The 22,755-nt window shown below is 40.5% G+C and overlaps 1 protein-coding gene and 1 long non-coding RNA gene across 19 annotated transcripts in view; one reads left to right on the top strand and one right to left on the bottom strand.

Moving 5' to 3' along the window:
* The window catches only part of GLIS3 (GLIS family zinc finger 3), a 552,705-nt gene that overhangs the window by 63,908 nt on the left and 466,042 nt on the right, over positions 1 to 22,755 (top strand). For 6 of the 18 annotated variants that reach the window (XM_072840222.1, XM_072840220.1, XM_072840265.1 and 3 more), the window contains one exon: positions 11,794 to 11,852. The exons of the other annotated variants lie outside the window; for them this stretch is intronic. The gene's annotated coding sequence lies outside the window, so the exon portion shown is untranslated. The remainder of the gene's footprint in view (positions 1 to 11,793; positions 11,853 to 22,755) is intronic. 18 annotated transcript variants of the gene reach the window in all.
* Positions 1,265 to 6,578, bottom strand: LOC140621890 (uncharacterized). Its single transcript, XR_012021640.1, has 3 exons — positions 6,454 to 6,578; positions 2,136 to 2,260; positions 1,265 to 1,784 (listed from the first exon to the last, which is right to left on the bottom strand). It is a non-coding gene; the product is annotated as an uncharacterized lncRNA (long non-coding RNA).

Below are 22,755 nucleotides of genomic sequence, written 5' to 3'. Positions count from 1 at the left end.
AATATTAAAAAAAAAAAGTCCAGGCTGTCACCTGTGCTTCTGATGAACTGGCTATAGATTGGAGGTTCCAGTGACCTACTCCTTGGATTCACTTAGCTTGCTAGAGAGGCTCAGAGAACTCAGAGAAACATTTTACTTACTAGATTCTAGGTTTATTATAAAAAGATAGAACTCAGGAACAGTCAGAGGAGATGAAGAGGGCATGGTATGGAGAAGGGGTGAAGAGCTTCCTCGTTCTCTCTGAGCAAGCCACTCTCCCCAAATCTCCACATATTTATAACCCAGAAGCTCTCTGAACCCCATCCTTTCATATTTTTATGAAGATTCATTATATAGAATTTCAGATTAGAGTTGAAAATCTTGATTCATGACCTTGGGAGAGCTATCTACCTCAAGATGCTGTCTACTTCTGGGGAGGAACCTCCCCCACCCCAGTCAATTTTAATTTAAGATCTCCAGCTGGTATGCAGTTCCAAAAGTCTGAAGGAATCCTTTTTATTTATGGGGATGTGGGCCCAAGGTTCAAGTCCCTGAGGTATGGCTGCTGTCTGGGTAGTGAGGAGAGCCTGGTATGGCTCCCTTTAAGGAACCTTAAGGGCATCTGTGTTCTTTTGAGATCCTAAGTCAGAAGGGTGGGAGAAAAGAAGGAATGTTAGTTTGGAGGGTTGTAGCCAGGTATTTGATTGAAACTAGAGGAATTCGATATCCAGTTCAGTTCATATATATATAACAAAACCTCAAAGACCATGAACAGGGGAAGAATTTGATACCTACAGGTTGTGTTACAATTTTCTACTGAAACATAATTTTTCTTCTTTTTTTTTTTTTAAATATATTTTTATTTATTCTTAAGAGACCCAGAAAGAAAGACAGAGACATAGGCAGAGGGAGAAGCAGGCTCCCTGAAGGTAGCCAGATGAGGGACTCGATCTGGGACTGAGATCACGCCCTGAGCCAAAGGCAGACGCTCAACCGCTGAGCCACCCAGGGGTCCTAATTTTTCTTCTACATTACCCATCATTTCTACATCTACTCATTTCTACTATAGATAATTACACTAAAACTAATTTATTTGCAGAATAAATCTAATTTTATTAAAGTTGGCCTGATTATTTATGTAAGTGCTGCAAGAACAGTGATTGACCATATAGGCTTTTTTTTTTAAAAGCCAGATTTAGGGATCTCTGGGTGGCGCAGCGGTTTAGCGCCTGCCTTTGGCCCAGGGCGTGATCCTGGAGACCCGGGATCGAATCCCACGTCAGGCTCCCAGTGCATGGAGCCTGCTTCTCCCTCTGCCTATGTCTCTGCCTCTCTCTCTCTCTCTCTCTCTCTCTCTGTGACTATCATAAATAAATGAAAAAAAATAAAAAAAAAATAAATAAAAAAATAAAAATAAAAAGCCAGATTTAAAAATCTGCTTTGCTGGAACTTTTCATAATGAATCTTAGATTGGACTTTTATAGGCTCTCCAGGCTAAGAAGCCAAGCCAAGAATTCATCAAACTTCACTGGTAATACCTATAGATTTGAATTCTTCTCTTCTTGAGGTCTCCAGGATATCTTGAGGTTTCTGGCCTTGCCAGGAAGTGACCTACCTTCCTCGCCTGCTAAGGCTGCCAGGAACCCCATAAGCACAGTACCCGATTGATTTTTCCAAGGAACTTATATTGGTTCCATAAAGTCAATTGTAGTATCTTAAAATTATCTGGTTACATCTGATTTTATGCATCAAATATGACATTTCAGCACAGTCTTGATCATATAGCCAATGTTTCCAATTGTGTCCTGTTGCAAAAAAAACAGATTCTTATTGAACTTATGCAAATAACTATATTGCCATGAAATAAGTATAGAGTTTCCAAATTCTGGAGGGATTGGCTAGGGAGAAAAAATAAATGTTTCATCTTTGTTTCCAGAGATACATTTTACCAAATTGCTGATAGTTTAAGAGAAAGAAGAAGATTTTCTTAACTCTAGAAAAACAAACTTTAAAGAGCCATAAAGTTTCAAACAAAAGTCATAAACATTATAAAAATTATCCTGTTCAGTCCTATGTAATTAATTCTTGTTGATCTTGATCTTTTGTTCATTTTATGAAGCCATACATTTCTGCCTTAGAGTTCTGCCAGCTCTTACCCAGTTCAGTGTTGTGATCTGAGAGTTACAAGAAACTGAACTTGTTAGAATCCTTTCCATGGGTCTTCTTGAAGATGAAACAGTTTTGCAGGAACACTTGGAAAAGCATCCTAGAATATCAGTAACTGTAAGGGACAAAGGACATAAAAATGGCCATAGTTAAAGAGCTGATGAGAGTTCATTATAATGCCATTGGCAAGAAAATGTGGTTATTTCTGTGATATACAGCATTTTAAGGTAATAACTAGAATTATAAGTGATTAACTTATATCAGAATATATATCAGATTTCTAGGAATTTTATATAATTGCTGAAACACTTATATTAATAATATATCCATACAAATATAATGTAATTATTCCTTCTTATTTGACAGTGCTTCTCATGTAATTTAGCATAGCAAGTAAGGGTAATTATCTAATTAATGTCTGTCTTTTTATGAGACAATAAATCTTTTGAAATGTTCCAGGGACCCTCTAAAAAATTCCAAACTTACAAGTCAGACTTCATTTAGAATTTGATTTTGGAAAGTTTGTCAAAAATATCATAAGGTTTTATATGCTTGGCTAATAGAATCACAGGTCACTGAAACAATACACTTAATTATCTATTTAACTAATGTGACAAAAGATTTCAAAGGCAAATACAGAATGTTACGTGGCTATGAGCAAAGCTTCACTCTTAAAATATTAAGAAGACTCGGTTTTCTTAAGTAATCAAAGACATGATGAAGATAGCACAGAGCACAGGATATTGTTTTAGGAAAACATGAAATATTTGTTTTCTAGGCATATTACTTGAAGGGAAAGGCCTGTCACAGTTTCTTATTGTCAAGAGCGGACCAAAAGTTTAGGAAAACCTTGTCCTTTGAGCAGATGAAAGAAAATTTGTAGTTTTAGATAAGTATATTATTGATGTCAAAGTTTATTTTTTAAAACTCTTGGAATAACAATTCAGTTTTAGCCAGCTTAAATACTCAAGGTAAAATTTCCTCTTGTCTCTTTTCCCCCAACTTTCTGTAATCCATTTAGTTTGTCCTTTGTTCTCCTCTTTCCCATTCTGAAGGAACCAACTTGACTTTAGGACAAAATTATTTTCATTTCTCTTAACAAAAAATGCATCTTCATACCTTGACATTTTCTTAGCCAAAAACACATCTTACTTTCCTTGTATACAGAGTTTTTCCCTTATTATTTCTAGTAGTTTCAATCATATTAATCAGAGTTCTTAACCCTTATAAACCTTAATTTCTAGTGAAAAGTTAGAAGTAAGCAATTGTGTACTGTTACACCAGCATTCTTTAGTTTGGCAAATTCATGACTATGTTCATAATTCCTAGAAGCATATGCTTTTTCATTAATACAATATTTCAGTGAAGCACAGGACATGTTTACTAACAGACCTAAATATCTTTAGTTCCTCTGTAGTAAGAAGCCAAAAGTAGATAAAAATTGCGTTCAGTAATTAATGTCTCATTATTTTATTTCCCTTGGAAATGATCTAGATACTCAGTGAATATGCATCATTTAACTTATTTGGTATAACTTTGTTTCAAGTTACTAAAAAGGTTTTGGATATTTTTAAGTAGACGTTGTGTAAAGTATCATTATTCTTGAAAATTTCCTTTGTAAACTTATATCTATTGATTTACTTGTTCTTAACAATTATGTTTAGGTCACCTATTGACACTTCATGAGACATTAAACAGCTGTCATCTTAAGTTTTCTTTCTTGCTGACAGATTTTATAACAGAGATATCATGAGCTTATTTGACTTTTGGTAAATCTAGGTAAAATAAAAGTATTATATTTAATGCTGATAACTCTAAAGATATACCTGTTTTAATTAAGCCAACAAACTTAAACTAACTTGTATTTACTGAAGATTGTCCTAGATCTTGTGACCTTGGAAAACATTTGAGTTAAGTTTATATTTCTGAGAACAGATTTCATTTATATAGTGACTTTTTTTTGTCCTTAAGCTTGTTTCTCTTTAAGCCAGTAAAATAAGGCTCTTTACAAATTAATTTTGGCAATGCCATATGGAGGTAGGACAATATCACACAATTATAATATACATACATGAATGTATATAAACATACAGATAGATACAAACAGAAAGCTTATAGCTTTTGTTTTAAAGTTCTAGCCATGAAACAGGTATCATAATTTAAAAATCACTAGTTTATAGAAACAGTTGGATCTACAATTGTGTTTCTTGAAGATGGCATGAAGTCAAGTTTGTCTGCTTAGAATGGCTTTAACATGTTTACTAATCTGTGTGGAGATCTTCCAGATTTTTAATTAACCTGTTTTCCCAATAGCCCCTTCCTCCTTTTCTTTTTCTTTCCCTTCTGATAAGTAAGAATCACCTCCCTGAAGTTTGCATTGAAGAGATGGCCCTCAGTTGTGAGAGAAGGCTGGTAGAACATTTACTTCTCAGAAGCACTGGGAAAGAATGTAGGTTCCTCTAAGGAGAACTTCTGATCCTAAATCAAGAATTTTATAATACTTGCAAGGCTTTGGAGGTAAATAGGGAAGGTTTTGGGATTGGTAAAACTGATAGGAAGGCTTTGAATTCTTTCTAGAGTGGCATTTCTGTTTTTGTAAAGACTTAATTTATAAGACAAGTACAGTTGTTTTTACTTCCTCAAAGGATTGGGATGCAACCTGAATAATATCAAGGCTGTTCCACTCATCTACCTACATTATCTTCAGTTTGCTTCTTTATATCAGGGAGAAGATCTTCAACTAAGATGAAAACCAAAGGATTCCTGTGTTCTAGATATAGTGCTATTTATCTTTGTGATGTTTTTCTTTCCCATGGTTAACACAGTTTCATTTAACTTAGGGGAGAAGGTCTTAAAACCCTTCCTATCAGGGTAGCCTGGGTGGCTCAGCGGTTTAGCGCCACCTTCAGCCCAGGGTGTGATCCTGGAGACCGGGTTCGAGTCCTGTGTTGGGCTCCCTGTGTAGAGCCTGCTTTTCCCTCTGCTTGAGTCTGTCTGTCTGTCTGTCTGTCTGTCTCTCTCTCTCTCTGTGTCTCTCACGAATAAATAAATAAAATCTTAAAAAAAACCCACCTTCCTATCAAGCTTCCAGTTTGGCTAACTTCTGATCATAGAGTTACTTTAAATTCTTTATAATCTCTTGTCAAGTTTCCTGGCAGTATTGAACCAACCCAGTGGATGCAAGAGGTATCCTCAAAGAGGTATAGAAGATACAATCCTCCCATGATCCAGAGCCACTCCCAAAAATAGCCAAAGGAAAAAAGATTTAGACAATTCCCTTGAAAGCTGGCAGCAATGAGTAAGACCCTATCCACAAATGGAGTGCAACCCATATTTTTGTATGTCCATGTTTTGGGGGTTCCCAATCTGACAGTTGCCAAGCCAACTATTAGAACACAAGGATAGGGCAGCCCGGGTGGCTCAGCGGTTTAGCGCCGCCTACAGCCCAGGGCTTGACCCTGGGGTTCCGGGATCGAGTCCCGCGTCAGGCTCCCTGCAGGGAGCCTGCTTCTCCCTCTGCCTGTATCTCTGCCTCTCTTTCTCTCTCATGAATAAATAAGTCTTAAAAAAAAACAACACAACGACAAATAAAAAGGCAGTAGCTATCCCTCGGAGAGAAAGGATCTATAACTAATGCATTCCCAAAGGGAAATTCATGAGTCACTATTCAAAGATGTTATTCTTACAAATATTTTTTTGCCTGCCAATCTGAATTCCAGAAGAAAGGAACAATGTGAAATTTTACCTTCCCCTCTTGACCAGACACAACAAACAGAGATCTGGGAGAGCTGGCTTTGGTGGGAATTCTCACCATTTGCTGGCTTTTACCAGTTTTCTCAGGATCCCATGTGCAGGCTCTGAAGCAAGTGGGGTGTCTCAGTGGGTCTCATCCTGGTCACTGGAAACTGTAGAGGAGGATAAATAAATTTCCCTCTACCTTGTATACTGACTCCTTGGCTGAGACCCCTTTTTCTCTAGGGCACCTTCTAAATGAATAGGCTTATCTAGGTTAAAAGTTCTCTACTGTGGTCATTGTAATTCAGAATTATCTTTGGTTAGGGTAACCTTTTGGTTCAGTCTTAAAACACCTGAGTCTTTACACTGGACCCAGGCTGGTTTCCAAGTTGTACCAGTCTGACCCTGGCTCCAGTCCAGTTTCTAAGTCAGGCCTGGTTTGAACTCAGACCCATTCTGACTCTGTACCCAGTCTGACTCTAGCTAGTTTCCAGAACTAGCCCAAGAAAGGAAATGCTCGAAGTCTGGAAGTTTATAGTGCAAAAACTGTGGAGCTGGCATTGAGGTACTTACCCATCACCTGCAGAGGAGCTAGAAAGCCGTGAGCCTAATGCCCAGCAGGTACCTTCCCTTGGTTGCTATTTGCTCCTTGAGGCCATGGGGATTCTCCTTTGGTTCCCTCTTATGACATCAAAACTATCAAAAGATAAACAGAAGCATATTAACAGCACCAAGCCAGAAGTAGTTAAGAGTGCTCCACCAACAGGAGCTTGGGGATGGGCTTTAATAGAGAAAAGATGGAAGAAAACTAAGGAAATTGTTGATTGGATATAGCCTAAATAAAGCCTAGTTGGCTATTTGTGGTTGATAATCCTGAGGATTTTTAATTTTGTGACCTTGAGGCATTTATAGGTTTAGATTTTGGTTTTCTTATGCAGGCAACCATGGCATTAGAGCTGCATCAGTCTAATGACCTCTTTGTTTAACTAATACAACAATCTTATTATAAATTACAATATCATAATCCTTGATTTATCTCAAATTCTAAGTCCCCCTTGGATCTGCCTACTGTCTTCATCTCCTCCAGCACTTCTCTAGGCCCCCCACTTCTATTGCCCCTCACTTAGACCACTGAAGTAGCCTCCTACTTAGTCTCTCCACATCTCTTTTGTGCCTTTTTTCCAGAATGCAGATCAATTGTGACATCCCAACCTCCTCCTACCTCCACTTCCACCTCTAGTACTACTATAATTCCTATTTGTTCTGATTCCTCTTTGCTCTTAGGACAGAGACCACAAGTTTGAACGTGGTCCCTGGCCCTGACATCTGTTCCCTGCCCACCTTTCCAGAAGCACCCTGTTTGTTCCCTTTGCTCCCTCAGCCTCACTGCTCTGTTCAGGTCCTGGAAACCCACTGTTCCTGCCTAGGATACCCTCCCTGCACCCCCATCCCCTGCTTCATAAACCTTATTCATTCCCCACTCTCAGCTCATGCACCACCTCCTCGCTTGACCTCCTTGACATGAATCACATTGTGACCTCCATTTATATAAGTGATTGTTTTCTGTCTGTCTCCTTTGTGTGACTCTAAGGTATACATCTGGCTTAGTGCTGTGCCCCCAGTGTCAGCATGGAGAACTCATTACATATTTGTTGTCGTTGAAGGAATTGCTTTGCCCTCTGGTGGGGAGGAGGGAAAACTTTGTCACTGTAAGAGCACAGGTCAGCCCACAGACACAGATCTCCCATACCCATGTCTGCCCCTACATCTTTCCACATTGAGCCCAACACCTCCCACTTTTGCAGGTGCTTCCAGCCTGAGCATATTTCCCACATCTCTCCCATTCTTTGTCCTCACTGCAATTCTAGACTCCCATTTTTTCAAAATTGTAAAATGTATATAACACAAAAATTACCATTCTAACCATTTTTAGGTGTACAGTTAAGTGGCATCAGGTACATTCACACTGTTGTGCAACCATCACCATGGTCTATCTCTAGAACTTTTTCATCATCCTAGATTGAAACTCTGTACTCATTGAACAAGAACTCCCCACTTCCTGCTCCTGCCTGGTAACCACTGTTCTCTTTACTGTCTCTATGAGTTTGACTGTTCTAGGGACCTCATATAAGTGAACTCATACAGTATGTGTCTTTTTGTGACTGGTTTATTTCACTTAGCATCATGTCTTCAAGATCCATTCCTATTGTAACAAGGGTCAGGATTTCAGAATTTCCTTCCATTCCTTCCATTTAAAGGCTGAATGATATTCTATTTTGTATACCAATGTGCTGTGAACATTGGTATACAAATATCTGTTCAACAGACTCTAGTTTTAATGATGTACTGTAATGTAATTGTAAGATCAAAGAATGCTCTCTTCCTCATCTTGTTATAATGGATTCTTGAGCTATGTGTTTAATTCCTCTTAACAAGTATCTGCTACAAGTATATTTCACTGAGCTGGCTCCAAGTTCAACATCCTTCCTCTGAGAAATTAGACAAGGACAGGGGACATCTGTGCCCGAAAGGGCTTCCACTTGGATGAGGAAACAGGTTCTAGGGACTTTTTTGGATGCTGTGTTGTGTATTCAAACTTAGTCTGAATTCAGAGAGATGGAGAAGATCAGTGTGGACCTGAGTGGCAGAGAAGTTTTAGTAGTTTCCTGTTGCTGCTGCAACAAATTACCAAACACTTACTGACTTAACACAAATTTATACTCTTCTAGTTCTGCAGACCATAGGTCTAAAATCAGTTTCACAGGGCTAAAGTCATGCTGCCAGCAGAGATGGTTCCTTGGAGGCTCTGAGGGGAGAATCGTTGCCTTGCCTTTTTTCAGGTTCTAGAGGCTGTCTGTATCCTTGGCTTGTGGCCCCCAGCTGTTTCTGCAAAGTGCATTAGTCCAGTCTTTGTTTCCATCATTGCATTGCTTTCTGCTCTGAATCTATCTTCCCCCTGCCTTCCTCTTCTAAGGGAACCATTATGACTACATCAGCCCAGCCTGGATGATCTAATGATCTAGGATAATCTCCCCACCTGAGGATCCCTAACTTAATCACACCTGCAGATCCTCTTTTGCCAGGGTAACATATTTGCAGGTTCCAGAAATTAGGACACAGATATATTTGAAAGGGGGACATTATTTAGCCCGCCCCAGAAGGCTTTCTGTGGAAGCATGTGGGCTGGCCTTAACAGGCTTTGCTGAATCTTTCTGTGTATGATTCATCAAACATGGACCCAAGGTCCATGGTGAACGTGGACCCTCCTCATTGTACCTGTTTCAGTATTGTGTATTCTTTAAGTGCCCACTAAGTGTTTCTGACCAGTGAGCAATGCCCTGATTGCTGGATGCATAGCAGCAGTGGACATCATTGGTAGGGAATGTTCCTGGGTCTTTAAAAAATCGACTCATCATCTACATTTATTGAGCACCTCTAAGTGCTAGGTGCTCTGTCAGACTTCATGGACATATAATGGACATTTAGCCCTCACACCCAGCACATATTTTTTTTTCTTTCTTTCTTTTTTTTTTTTTTATTTCTCAAGTTTAATCCCTTGAACAGGATAGGATTACTTCTATAGTTGAAAAAAAAAAAAAGACATGGTAGTTATCTAAAAAAAAAAAAAAAATACAGGAGTTGTTTCTGGTGCCAAGAGTAGGTGAATCTGAATCTCCAGTGTGCTTTGTCTGGTTTCAATGTAGATGAAGATTAGACAAGGCAGGAGAAGCGTCCTTTGTCCTGGAGGTGGTTGCAGAAACATGTGTTTTCCAGGAAAGGGATCAGTGTCAGGGAATGGAGAGCAACCAGAAGGCGAAGTATGGATGAGCTTGGTGGGATTTGGGTTTGGTAAAAATTCCTAGTAGGCACAGAATGTCCGTTGTGAGTGCTGATTTAAAGATGAACTGTATGTTGTTGCTGAAACCTTTCTTTCTTTCATGTTTGCCCAGGTGTTGTTCCCTAGCACATTTCTCAGAGTTCAGGTCACCACATTAGGGGGTTCTCTATCCTTCACTTATCAAGAACACACAAGCAGCCACAGGATAGGTCCTATTCTGGCCTCAAAAGTAAAACAAAAAGGAGAAAAAAATGTGATTGGGTTTGCTGTTTGGAAGCCCCAGACCTATGTAGCCAGAGGGCAGAGTGCACTGAGGAAGATGGGCTTTGCAACCTCACCAGCCCAGTGAAAGGATTTACCTGCTGGGTGGTGGCACACTTTATTTACTTTTTCACTGATGCCACAGTCTCTTCTGTGAAAGGGACACAAACATAGGATGTATAACATCAGGCTGCTGTCAAGGATGAAAGCATTTACCATACTATCTGGCACACAGTAAGTTCTCAATAAATGCCAGTTGCTGTTCAGTGTTATTTAAGGTTGTAGGGGATATCTTTTCACCTTCAGAGCAAGGTAAGAGAAAATGAGCAAAGTCAATCTTTTTTTTAAAGCTTGTAATAAATCACCCAAAGCTAAAACAAATCAAGTGACTTACAGAAAATGGGGTGAAACAAATCAAGAGATTTACAGAAAATGGGACTTACTGAGTCATTGGCAAGCTTCCTACTTCCTTGCATTTTCCTTTAGCAATTCGTCTGAATTCTGGAATATGTGTTCAGATTGACCTCAGTCTCTTTATGAGAAGATCTTTCAGAATCCAAATCTGCTGCCAAACTTATATGTGAAAGGAGGGAGAAAAGTCTGAAACCTCCAAGGAAGAATATTAATCATTAAAAGAATTACCATGATACAACTAACATTTGTATTGCCTCTGTAGTCGACAAAGAGCTTTGTCACCTGTTCTAGCATACAGTGCTCAAAATAATCCTGTGAGGTGTCTGTGGTGGGTGTTGTTATTAATCCTCTTTTACTAATGAAAATATGAGGTTGAAAGAAGTTAAATGAGTTGTCTCAGACAACACAGAAAACAAGTGTGAGGGTCATGCCTCCATATCCGTTAGAAAAAATCAGTGTCTGATGCTGTTAACATCACCGTGAAGTGATATAAATACGAATACACCCCTTCTCATGTAGGTGGACCCTCCTCATTGTACCTGTTTTTCACAGTGGTCACTTTTGGGTGCTGGGTGCTATTTTGGAAATGCGGCCATGCAAGCATTTTTAGGACACTTTACCAATTATGAGAGATACATACCTCTCACTTTAAAATTCCTTTCCATTGTTGATCCTAAATGCCCAGTTATTCACTAACCTTGGTTCCAAATGGCTTTTTGCTATATTCAAGGCTCAAATATACCCTTTTCAGACGTGACTTGAGATCAGTGAAGATATTCATATAAAATCCACAGGCTCTAATGGAACATCTAAAAGATGTTAACCCAGAGTTGCCTTATTGGAATATATTGGAATATGTGTCATTTCCTCTGGGGACTAGTTTGAAAAGCATCCCTTATTTGGGTGTGAAAGTTCTGGTGTGTTCATTTAAATATAAGGGTCATATTACTTCATGGTTGTGGTTTTAAGAAGTCAATAAATAACTCCTTTTCTTCCCCACCCGAGTTCAGTACCAGTTGAGAAATGAGGCAGGGAAAGCAAACAGATGGAGGTCAGAGCTTTATCACTGATAAACTGATGAGAGAACTGGCCAGAGAGGTGTGGCCATAAAGGTTGCCAACAACCCAGCCCCAAGTTAGAGCTTTGCTCACTAGTCGTAGCCACCCCGAGGGTGGAGCTTGTCTCTCTAGGTGCCAAGGGGCAGAGCAGAATGTGGGAGTCCTGCAGACAAGCAGATGAGAGCTGATGAAGGTTGGACAGTACAGAGGAGGGTTCTGAATGGAGAGATGGAGAGAGAAAGTGGAGGAGGTGGAAGGAGGAATAGAGGGGAAGGGAGTTAAGCTAGGATGTTCACATTTTACTCCTAAATTCTCTAATCTGCTAAATCATTCTTTCCCAAGGAAGAAGTGAGTAAGAGGTAGGGGCTGAAGCCAAAAGTGTTACACCGGGAAAACACAGGGTAAGTGGAAAGGGGCTTCCTATCTAGTATTTTCCAGGTATTTGTCTACTTCAATGTGACCAACATTTCCAAGAATTGGATGTGATTCCTCCTGTATAGGTAATATCTTAAGGTCATGCAATAGAAAGGATTTGAAATCAGATTTGAGTATGAAGCCCATGTACACCAAGTACACCAAGAACTTCTGATTGGGCACAGACAAGCACTGTGTAAGGTAGTGGGTAATAATGGCTAGAGACAGAAGAGATCATTCCATCTGGGAAGTCAGGGAAATATTTTGGGGCGATATAGCATTTGCAGTGGCCATTGGGTAGAAATTAAATGCCCAGAAATGAAGGACTCTCTGAGAACAAGGAATAGCATAAGCAAAGATAAGGCGATAGGAAATTATCAGGTACAGTTTAGGGAATTGAAAATAGAACAGGTGGAAGTCGCATCAGGTTGAAATGATATATTGGAGTGGGAACCCTTTTCAACACAGAAGGAGCAGAAATGGGCAAACAATCAAATGTAAGGGTTTAGGGAAAGACCAGAGTCAGATCTAATGTCAAAATCTTTAAGCTAGATAAATGAAAGAATGGTAATGGCATTAAAAATATGTGAAAGTCAGGAAGAGAGACTAGTTTTACATTTATTTATCTCTGTAATGTTTAGTTGGATATACTCTTTAGTAGAGATGAATACTTATGTTCATGATTCATACATTCATTCAGGCAATAGCTTTTATTGAGTCCTTATGATGTCCTAGGAGCTGGGGATTTGATAGCAATCAAACATAGGCATAGTGCCTGTTCCTGAGGAGCTTACAGCCAAGTGGGTGGGAGGACAGATGAAATCAGACAACCCTTGTGTGAAATCATTACTGCAGTATTGGCGACAGAGGAGACATACAGGGTGCTTTGAAGGCCTGTAATAAATCAGGGGTCCAATCTGGTTGTGAAGGTTAGGAAACATTTGATGAAGTGACACCTGAGCTGAAAGCTGAAGGATAAATAAGAATTAACTAGTCCAAGAAGACAAAGAGCAATGCAGGCAGAGGACATTCACATAATGAATATTGTATGGCAATAGCGAACAGCAAGTCTCCCTGCTACCCACAACTGCATGGGTGAATATTGGTAACATAATGGTGGGTGAAAAACAAACAGGCTCTGGAGACTATATTCTGCATGATACCTTTTTACAAAGTTTATAATATATATATATATATATATTTTAATTTTTATTTATTTATGATAGTCACACACAGAGAGAGAGAGAGAGAGAGGCAGAGACACAGGCAGAGGGAGAAGCAGGCTCCATGCACCGGGAGCCCGACGTGGGATTCGATCCCGGGTTTCCAGGATCGCACCCTGGGCCAAAGGCAGGCGCTAAACCGCTGCACCACCCAGGGATCCCTCTTTTTACAAAGTTTAAAAGAAAAACAACCCTAAACAATGGATTGCTCAGATATACAAATATATATGATAAAGCAAACAAAAAGGCAGTGAAAAGTAATCCCAAAATTTAGAGAGTAAAAATTCAGAGGAGGACCAGCAGTGGGGGATGGGGAGGGTCACAAAGGGGCACACAAGTTATTGGTAATGTTCTAGATACTAAGCTCTATAGAGCTCATTGTAATATTTTAAATACATAAATAAAGAGGGCCATGCATCAGCCAATTTAAATAGTGTGATAAACCAATAATTAAGATTAATCCAATTCTAGGCACAGGAATTATTTTTAAAGAGATTATGCTGAGTTTTAGGAGCTTAAAGTATATAAGGAGGCTGGAATAGAAAAGCACAGGGTGAAGGGGAGAGATAAGAAATGAATCGATGGCTGAGCTCCAGACCATGGAGAGCCTTGCAGGCCCTTTTAGGTGGGTTTTCCCTTTATCCAAGAGCTGTGGGAGCCATTGAAGGATTTTTAAACAGGAGACAGGCTTCAAAATTTGCTTTTTGAAAAAGGTAACTTTGCCTTCAGTGTAGTGACCAGATTGAAGAGAGGCCAGAATGAATGTGGATGAACCATTTAAGAAACATAGGCATGGTGCCTGTTTAGATGTAAGATGGTAGGAACTTAAAATAGGGTGGAGGTTTTAGTGGCAGTGGTGGTAACAATGATGGCAGTCATGGTGTTGGTGGTGGTGATGGTGATAGGGATGGTGGTGTTGATGGTAGTAGTAATGATGGTGGTGATGGTTCTGGTGGTGGTGATAGTATTGGTGATGATGATGCCTTTGGTATTGGAAATAGAGCTAAACGGCCAGATTTGAGAATATTTAGGAAGTAAAATCCATTGACTTAGGGATAGATTTGATAGATGTTTTGATGGAGAGGAAGACATCAAGGATGATTCTTAGGTTTTGGCTTGTCAGTAAAGTGGGGATGGAGCAAGAAGGAGAAATCTGTAATTCAGTTCTGGGCATGGTGAGTTAGAGATGCTTTCTTAGGTTCCACCTTTTCCTCAACTCCTTTCCAGAGATGATGTTCTCACTTTCCTCTTTACTGCCTAAATGAGAGCTCACAAACTTAAATTCTTTCTGAAGTCAGGCAGGTAATTGAAGTGAGTGAAGCTGGCAGGGAGATAGATATTCAGAATGGTGAAAACATGGTTGTGACTTGACTCAGTGCACTGAGAGGCTGAGTGTTTTTCAAGAGGAGCAAAAAAAAAATCATAGTTCTTATGTTTATTAGTGAGCAACTGCTTCAGTGCTTGAAAAAAACAAAATAAACCACACACACACACACACACACACACACACACCCAAAAAAAACCCTGTAAGGCCCAGTTCTGTGGATTAAGCAAAACTGATCTTGGGACCTATGAGTAGCCAGATTAAAATTTGGTTCTAAATCTTTCTTTAACACTAATTTATTCATCATATTATTGGTTAAGTACATTTCAATACAATAATTTGGATCAAAATATTCTGATAACATAGCATTATTAAGAGTTGCTTTTGTTTGGATTTTACCAAAATGTACTGTATATTCAGTTATAGAACATCATTTCCAGTTTTTAAAATTTTCATTTTGAAAATTTTTACATCTTCAGGAAGGTTGTACAGATAGAATGATGAAGCCTCATATACCTTCACTCAGATTTACCATTTATAAGGCATTTCTCCATATTGGAGTTCTCTTCACCCAACCAGCTGAGCCCCTCCCCTCCATTTCTGAACCATTCCAGAGTAAGTTGCAGACATCATGATCCCTAATACTTCCATATGTATCCCTGCAGTACAGTGACATTCTTTTAATAACCACAGTCATTGATCAAATTGAGGATTGATGCAATACTTATATATAATACACAGTTTATATTCAGTTTTGCAGTTCTTTTCTGACCCAGAATCCAGTTGGATCACTCATCGTATTTGGTCACCATGTATATTTAGTCTCCTGTAATCTGGAACAGTTCCTCATGTCTTTGATGACATTGACATTTTTGAAGAGCACAGGCCAACTATTTTATTGAATACCCTTTATTTTTAGTTTGCCTGATTGGTTCCTCATGGCTAGACTCAGGTTATGCATTGTTGGCAGCAGTAGTACTGTGTAAGCTTTGTGTTGCCTGTGTGTTACATTGGGAGGCACATATCACTTTGATTGTCGAGGGAAGCATGTATCTGCCAGATTTCCCCACTTACAGGAATTTAGCCCCTTTGTAATCAGCAAGTACTCTGTGGAGAGACACTTTGAGACTCTGTGAATAGTCTGTTCACCAACAGACTCTCACTGAGTAGTTCAGAATCCACTGAAAATTGCCATCTAAATATGTCATTACTATGTAGGTTGCACATCTATGATTTGAGTTATTTACATATGTATGTATGTATGTATTTAGAGAGCACACACACAAGTGAGGGGAGGGGCAGAGAGAGATTGAGAGAGAGAGAGAGAGAGAGAGAAACCTTAAGCAGACTCCTCAGTCAACCCAGAACCTGAAGTGGGGCTCAGTCTCACAACCCTGAGATCATGACCTGAGCTGAAACCAGGAGTCAGATGTTCAATGACTGAGCCACCCAGGTGCCCTACAGATCGTGATTTTTTAAAAAACCGACATTTCTCCTATGTTTATTAGTATTCCACTGTAAGAAAGAGCTTTCTCTTCCCCATTTACTTACTATTTATATCTTTCTTTATTCCAGTGGACACCTGGATTCTTTTTCTGTCCAACATCTTCTAACCTATTATTGTTGTGATGCCCAAACTGCCCACAATTGGCTAGTGGGAGCCCTTCAAGCTGCTCCTGTATTCCTTGTCATGTCCTCATCAGTTTCTGAAGATTTACTTTCTTCCACAAGATGCTTGTAGCTTACTCAGTACTTTCCCTGCCCTAGCCCTAGAATTAGCCATTTACCCAAGGACCCTGCTTCTTTTTAGTGGGGAATGTATTTAGAAACTAAAACTAAAACCATTGGTAAAATGTCATTGATTCTAGGTGCTTCCAGGGGACAGAGCTAGGAGGCATGTATTTTTAAAAATGCAAAGGTTTGGGACACCTGGGTGGCTCAACTGTTGAGCGTCTGCCTTTGGCTCAGGGCATGATCCCAGGATCCTGGGATCGAGTCCCACATTGGGCTTCCCGCAGGAAGTTTGGTTCTTCCTCTGCTTGTGTCTCTGCCTCTCTCTCTTTCGTGAATAAATTTTTTTTTTTAAATGGAAAGATTCATACTGATACTTATAAATCCAGTCAAACACTAGAGGGCCTTTCTTATTTTCCCTCATTGTATCCTTTGGTCTATCTTCCTTCTCTCACAGTGAGTACCTGGCCTGACAATATCAACATATTTGCTCATTTAAAGCATGAATTTTAAAGCAGTTTTTTAAAGAGTGTTCTTCTTTGCCTCCCTTCTCTAGCTGCTGAGCTCGTTTATTTTGATATTCTTCAGTTTCTATAGTTTTTCCTGCTTAACTTTCTCACTTATAAGCATGTTCAGGTTTCTCTAAGTATGTCTTTGCAGAGGTTTCACCTTGTAGAAGTACTATATTAATATTATTTATCATAAATCATACAAAGAACAAGTGAGTCTGGAATGGGGGTTGTTGCTAATAACTTCCATCCTCATGACAGTTTACAGTTTACCAAGGACTTCTTTACGTGTGCTACTTTATTCATCATGCTTTGAATTCCTTAGTCCCAGACAAAATGAACAGTAGATAAGTAAACCCAGGACTTCATGAATGTTTCACATAGTAGGACTTAAGTAACACCTGCTGATTTTTAAAAAGATGCATTTAGAATCTATGACTGATGAAAACATGTATCCTATAAAAGCATGGGATAATCCTCAGCAATAGATAATCTAAAATGTTTTATATTTACGTAGGCATTGTTTGCTATTATTATTTTGTAGGAATTTTCATATATTCCTCAGATTTTTTTTTTTTTTGAGAGAGAGAGAGAGAGAATGAGTGTGTAAGTACAGGGGGAGGAGCAAAGGGAGAGGGAGAGAGAGAACCTTAAACAGACTCCATGCCTAGTGTGGAGCCCCATATGTGGCTTAATCTCATGACTCTGAGATCATGACCTGAGCCTAAATCAAGAGTTGGACGCTCAACTGACTGAGTCACCCAGGCATCCCCAGATTGATATTTTTAAAGGATATCTGCTTCCTAAACATACACTGAATTACAAATGCCTTCAAAGGGGTGATTCTGAAACACAGCTACATGTGGTAGTGCTTGGAGAGATGTGACTGGGGGCTGCACCGCTTACTGATTAAATCAGACTCTTTAGAGTAGGCATCAATTCTTTTTTTTTTTTTAAGATTTTATTTAACAGAGAGGGTGTGCACGCACAAGCAGGGGAAGAAGCAGAGGGAGTGGGAGAAGCAGGCTCCTTGCTGAGCAGGGAGCCCATGCAGGGCTTGATCCCAGGAGCCTGAGATCATGACCTGAGCTGAAGGCAGACACCTAACTGACTGAGCCACCCAGGCACCCCAACATCAGTTTTTTTTAAAGCTGTACAGATTTCAGTGAGCAGCCACTATCTGGCTGAAGAAAGGCTCTGCTATTTTGGAGAGAGAGGCTTCAGTCACAGCTAAACACAAGAGAACTTGATTTGGGCCAGATTTCTGGTTTAAATACTGATACCTAAAAGTAATATAAGGATCTATTTTGAGATTTACCTAGCAGTTAAAGGCACTGAACGTATTCTTTTTTTATTAGCCAGCCATATTCTCTTTATTCTGAGAATTACATGATTTTCACATTTTAATGTTTAATGTTATCTAAAATTGAGGTATGCGTGTGTATGCATGCACACAAATGTGTACATACACATGAACATGGTCATATTCTAAAGCTGTACCTAGAGCAGAGTTCTTAAAAACTCAGTATTCATCAGGAATACCTAGAGTACTTGTTACAAGTATGGAATTGTAGGCCAGTTTGGGCCTTCTGGAAGGATCTGGGTTAGCCAGCCCAGCAAGGGATTCTGATCCACTAGGTCCCTAGACTTTGAGCAGCCATTTTCAAAGAGCCATCCCCCTCACTCCCTCCACAGCAGTGTCAGCATCACCTAGGAACTGCTTAGAAATGCTTGTTCTCAGGACTTTCCCCAGACCCACTGAGTCAGAAACTCTGGAAGTGGGGACCAGCAATCTGTATTTTCACTGGCACCCAGAAATTCTGATGCAGGATAAAGTTTAGGAACCACTGTTTTCAGAAATACTGCCAGTGCTCCCATACTTCCTTGATGATAAGAATCACCCAGCATACTTTTAAAAACACAGAATCTGGGCTCCACCCCAAATCTGTTGAATTACGGTTCCAAGGGGACAATAATTCCATGGCGACAGGTGGATAGTCTGTATTACTAATAAGTATCCAAGGCCATTCTTATCTTCAGACAAATTTGGGAAGTACTGAGAAGGGAAAGCCAAGGATGTACCAGTTCACAGTCACATTCCCTAGTTAGGGGTTGTCTCTGGGTTTTGTGTTCATTATCAGATTTAAATTTTATAACAGCCTTATGAAAGTTGATAATTCAAACTCATTTTACCGATGAAAAAACTGATGTTTGGAGAACTTAAAAAACATATCTAGGGTCAGATCGATAGTAAACCAGAGAGCAGGGACTCAAGTCACGAACTTTCTGACACCAAAGCCTTTATTGTTAAACTGTCCTAAGGTAGTTGCATGCAAATCCTCATCACTGTTATTACAATATAGTGCAGCCTTGGAGATAGATACTTGCCCAGGATCATTCCTTGTTTCAGCAGTTAAGAACCGCCAGCTGTAACCCCAGCCTGCTTTGCGGACTTTCTTCCCCACTGCTTCTCAACATGAATTGTTCCCTCCAACAAGGCCATTTCACTCCTCACCCTTGACCTCCCCTTGCTCACTCCTGCCTCTGCTGTTATACTTAATGCACCTTCACTGATGGAATCTCTTCATCATCTTGTCCCCTAGGCCTCTTACTTTCTCTTCCCTTGCTTCTCCCCCCAGAAGGACTGCTCTTTCTCTTCTGGAACAGTCCAAACCTCAGCTGTGCCTCAAGACTCTTAGTCTAGTGTTCTCTGTGGAGCCTCCCTACCCACACTGGCCTCGGTGAGCGCTCTTGTATGGGACCTACCATGGTGCATGCACACTCTCTTTGTCTGCAGCATGGAGTGCCCTGCACACGGACCTTCATCTTCCATCTACATTAAGTAACTTGAAGATGCTCCTCTGTTTCTGGCTAAGTAGTAGGAATTGCTAAAATATCTCTTGACCTACAATAAAGTCAATGCAGCTAAGATCCACAGAAAATGAAGGTGGATTTTAAAAGTAAATACAAGTTGTGGAGTTTTCTGGGAGAATCTGTGACAGACACACTGATGATCATATGAGCAATCACTAGATTTGCAAGGGTAGATGAATTTAATGACTGTCCCTTAGAGTTCAGTTTGTGGGACTCCTCCCCTCTCTTCCAAACCCAGAAAAAGCCAGGGAAATCTTACTTGGTGGGGATGGAATGACAGTGGCATGGGGGGAGCAGATGGAGGTGTAGTATATGCTTAATAAAGGGGAATACCTTTTGTAAAAAAATTTGCATTGTGGTCATTCCAGGTGATAATGTATTTTCTTTTAAAATGGAATGGATAATGCCTTTTCTGGTTTCCTTACACATGTTAGGGTATCGTAGTATTTTGGGACAACAGTTTCCCAAGAGGTAACATGAAACAAAGTCCAGCGTTCTGGAGCCTAGACCAGGAGGAACATGTCCCTGTGCCTCTGAGCTAGGGTCGGGACCAATGCTGGGGAAAGGTCGCCACCTACTGACCAGCCTTAGTCACACTTTTTCCTCCAGTTTGGTTTGGCTCAGAGGAGATGTCTAAAGAGCCTGGACCCTAGGCTCAGGAAAGTTCTCTGCCAGCACCCACCATATTTCATGGCAAAGTTCATGAGGACATAGCCACACAAAGTATAGTATTCTAAGTTTCTGTCTTCTATAAGAGTCTCTCTCATGAAAAGAGTTCTCCTTTGAGGAAACATATCAGCAGCCTTGGTGCAGAAAATGATAGAACTTGTATTTGGTTGAATGCTGCTTATATAGAAGTTATGGTTCCACCACATAGATTTCAAAGACAGCTCTGTTGTTGAGGGGTGGAGGGGGAAGTTAGGACTTAGTTCTGTTTTGGAAGCGTTAGAAGCTGTTTAAAGGTCTTCATTTCATTTAAAGATAAAACTGTATTCTCTGACACATTTGGGAATGGGGAATTTGCATCAGAAAAGTGTCATTACAGGGCGGGGGTGGGTGTGTGTGTGTGGGGGAAGCCTGGGTGGCTCAGTGGCTTAGCACAGCCTTAAGCTCAGGGAGTGATTCTGGAGGCCTGGGATCAAGTCCCAGGTCAGGCTCACTGCATGGAGTCTGCTTCTCCCTCTGCCTGTGTCTCTGCCCCTGCCCTCTTTCTCTCTCTCTCTATCTCTCATGAATAAATAAAATCTTAAAAAAAAGTGTCATTACGGGATGAGCACTGGGTATTATACTATACGTTGGCAAATTGAACTCCAATAAAAAAATATACAAAATAAAAGTGTCATTACATACATGGTAGAGTTCTGGAATGTTGACTCAAGTGAGGAGAAACTGACAAAACAGCACCAGTATCTTCTGATAAACCATTCAGCTTCCAGTCATACATCCAGGAGACAGTCCTAATCACTTGTCCTCTCAACACTCTGCTGGTTCAGTCTGAAGAGTGCACGAGAGGGGACAATATGGTTGGATAGGATTTGTTTCCTCCACCAGGAAAATGCATCTGGGACACATGATGGTAGGTGTAAGAAAGGCTACTTCCTAAATCAAGTGAGAACCAAAATTAGACTCTTTGATTTCTTTGGTGGAAGCAGTATCTGAAAGAAAAGACACTTTCATGAGTGGGTGTACAAAGGAATGGAAAAGAGTGGAAGGACTGTGAGGGAGGAGAAGTCAGTGTTTCTCCAGTAGCCAGAGAAAGACTTCACAAGCTGTGCTTTGGTGGACGGCTTTTGGGGGCTTCCCACTTTCATCCCAGCAGCACCTAATCCCTGGGGAATTCCAGCCTTCTGGATCCTGATAAAGTCACATGAAACTTAGCTCCCCATTGAGAAGCACTCTCAGGAGGGTTTTACCTAACTTGGAATGAGAGGAGGGGAGTGCTACTTAGCCCAAAGGACTAGTACCCACAGCCAACACAGGGTGCTGGGCACTGGGCTAATTGCCTTGCACAGGTCAGTTCATGGATGCTGCTACAGCCCAGTGCAGGAGGAAGAGCAGAGGCTCAGGGATGGATGATCAAGAACTTGCCTGCTGTCCCAGAGCTGGCAGTGAGAGGGCTGCATTCTGAACCCAGTTCTGCCTGAACCCAGAATCAATTATCCATGTGACATTGTAAACCTGTAATGATGGCATTTCAGAAATTGCTAGTAGGATTATTTTGGAGCTAGAGATGCTACAAAGGACCCCAAGGGCTCACGTCTTTCTTAGATATAAGAGGCTGTCCTGCACTGTGAATGACAGAGGATTCCCTTTCTCTCCTCCCCTCCCCTCTCCTCTCCAACTAAAGATTTTATAGTTTCATTAAAGTTGTAGATGACCTTAAATGGAAAAGCAATGTTTACCTGTCTGCTGACTTGAACGTATGTTTGTGTGTGTGTGTGTGTACACACATAGGCTTGTGCGTGTGTTTCTTTTGCACGGAGCAGGGATATTGAACCAAGAGTAGGGACCCAGTGCTAGAAGATGGATCCTGCATGAAGAACCCTGGACTGGGAGCCAAAGGTCCTCAGTTCTAATTCTGGCTCTGCCATTTATAGCAACAATAGCAGCAGCTAACCGTTGAGTGCTCACCATGTGCTGGGTACCATTCCAAACATTTCCTATATCTTAACTCACTTAATCCTCATGGCCATTCTATGGATGAGTATCATTCTCATTTTACTGATATGATAAGAAAATTGAGGCACACAGTGGTTAATTTTTTCCAGGTCACACCAGCTAATAAATGATAGGAAGTTGGCTTAAACTTGGGCAATCTGGCTTACTACATTAGTAATACTGTCACTCTGCTAACATCTGCAAGTTGTGTCAATTAACCTTTATGGGCTTTAGTTTTCCCTATTTATAAATTCATGTTTTTAACAAATATTGAGTCCCAAGCTTGTGTAAGACAATACAGATCAGAGATGGGAAGGACTGTGTGCACAGACTCCTTTCCACCTCCTGCCACCCCGCACTCTTAGCATGTACACACAGAGTGCAAAATGCAAAGGAGAGGGAGTCTGGGAAAGGCTGCAGGAGAAGCTGGCTTTGGAACTTGATCGAAGGCTGGATACTGGTCCAGAGACAGCATCACAGGCAGAAGTAAAGCTGAAGGCGAGTTTGGGGATGTTTACAGGAACTAGCGTGTTTTGAGTGAAGAACGGACTCTTGGGCAGGGGTCACTGCC

Source organism: Canis lupus, chromosome 1 (genome assembly GCF_048164855.1).
Source record: "Canis lupus baileyi chromosome 1, mCanLup2.hap1, whole genome shotgun sequence".
NCBI classification, from domain to species: domain Eukaryota; kingdom Metazoa; phylum Chordata; class Mammalia; order Carnivora; family Canidae; genus Canis; species Canis lupus.
The sequence above is the reverse complement of the archived record's forward strand: the minus strand, read 5'-3'. Positions and strand labels throughout refer to the sequence as shown.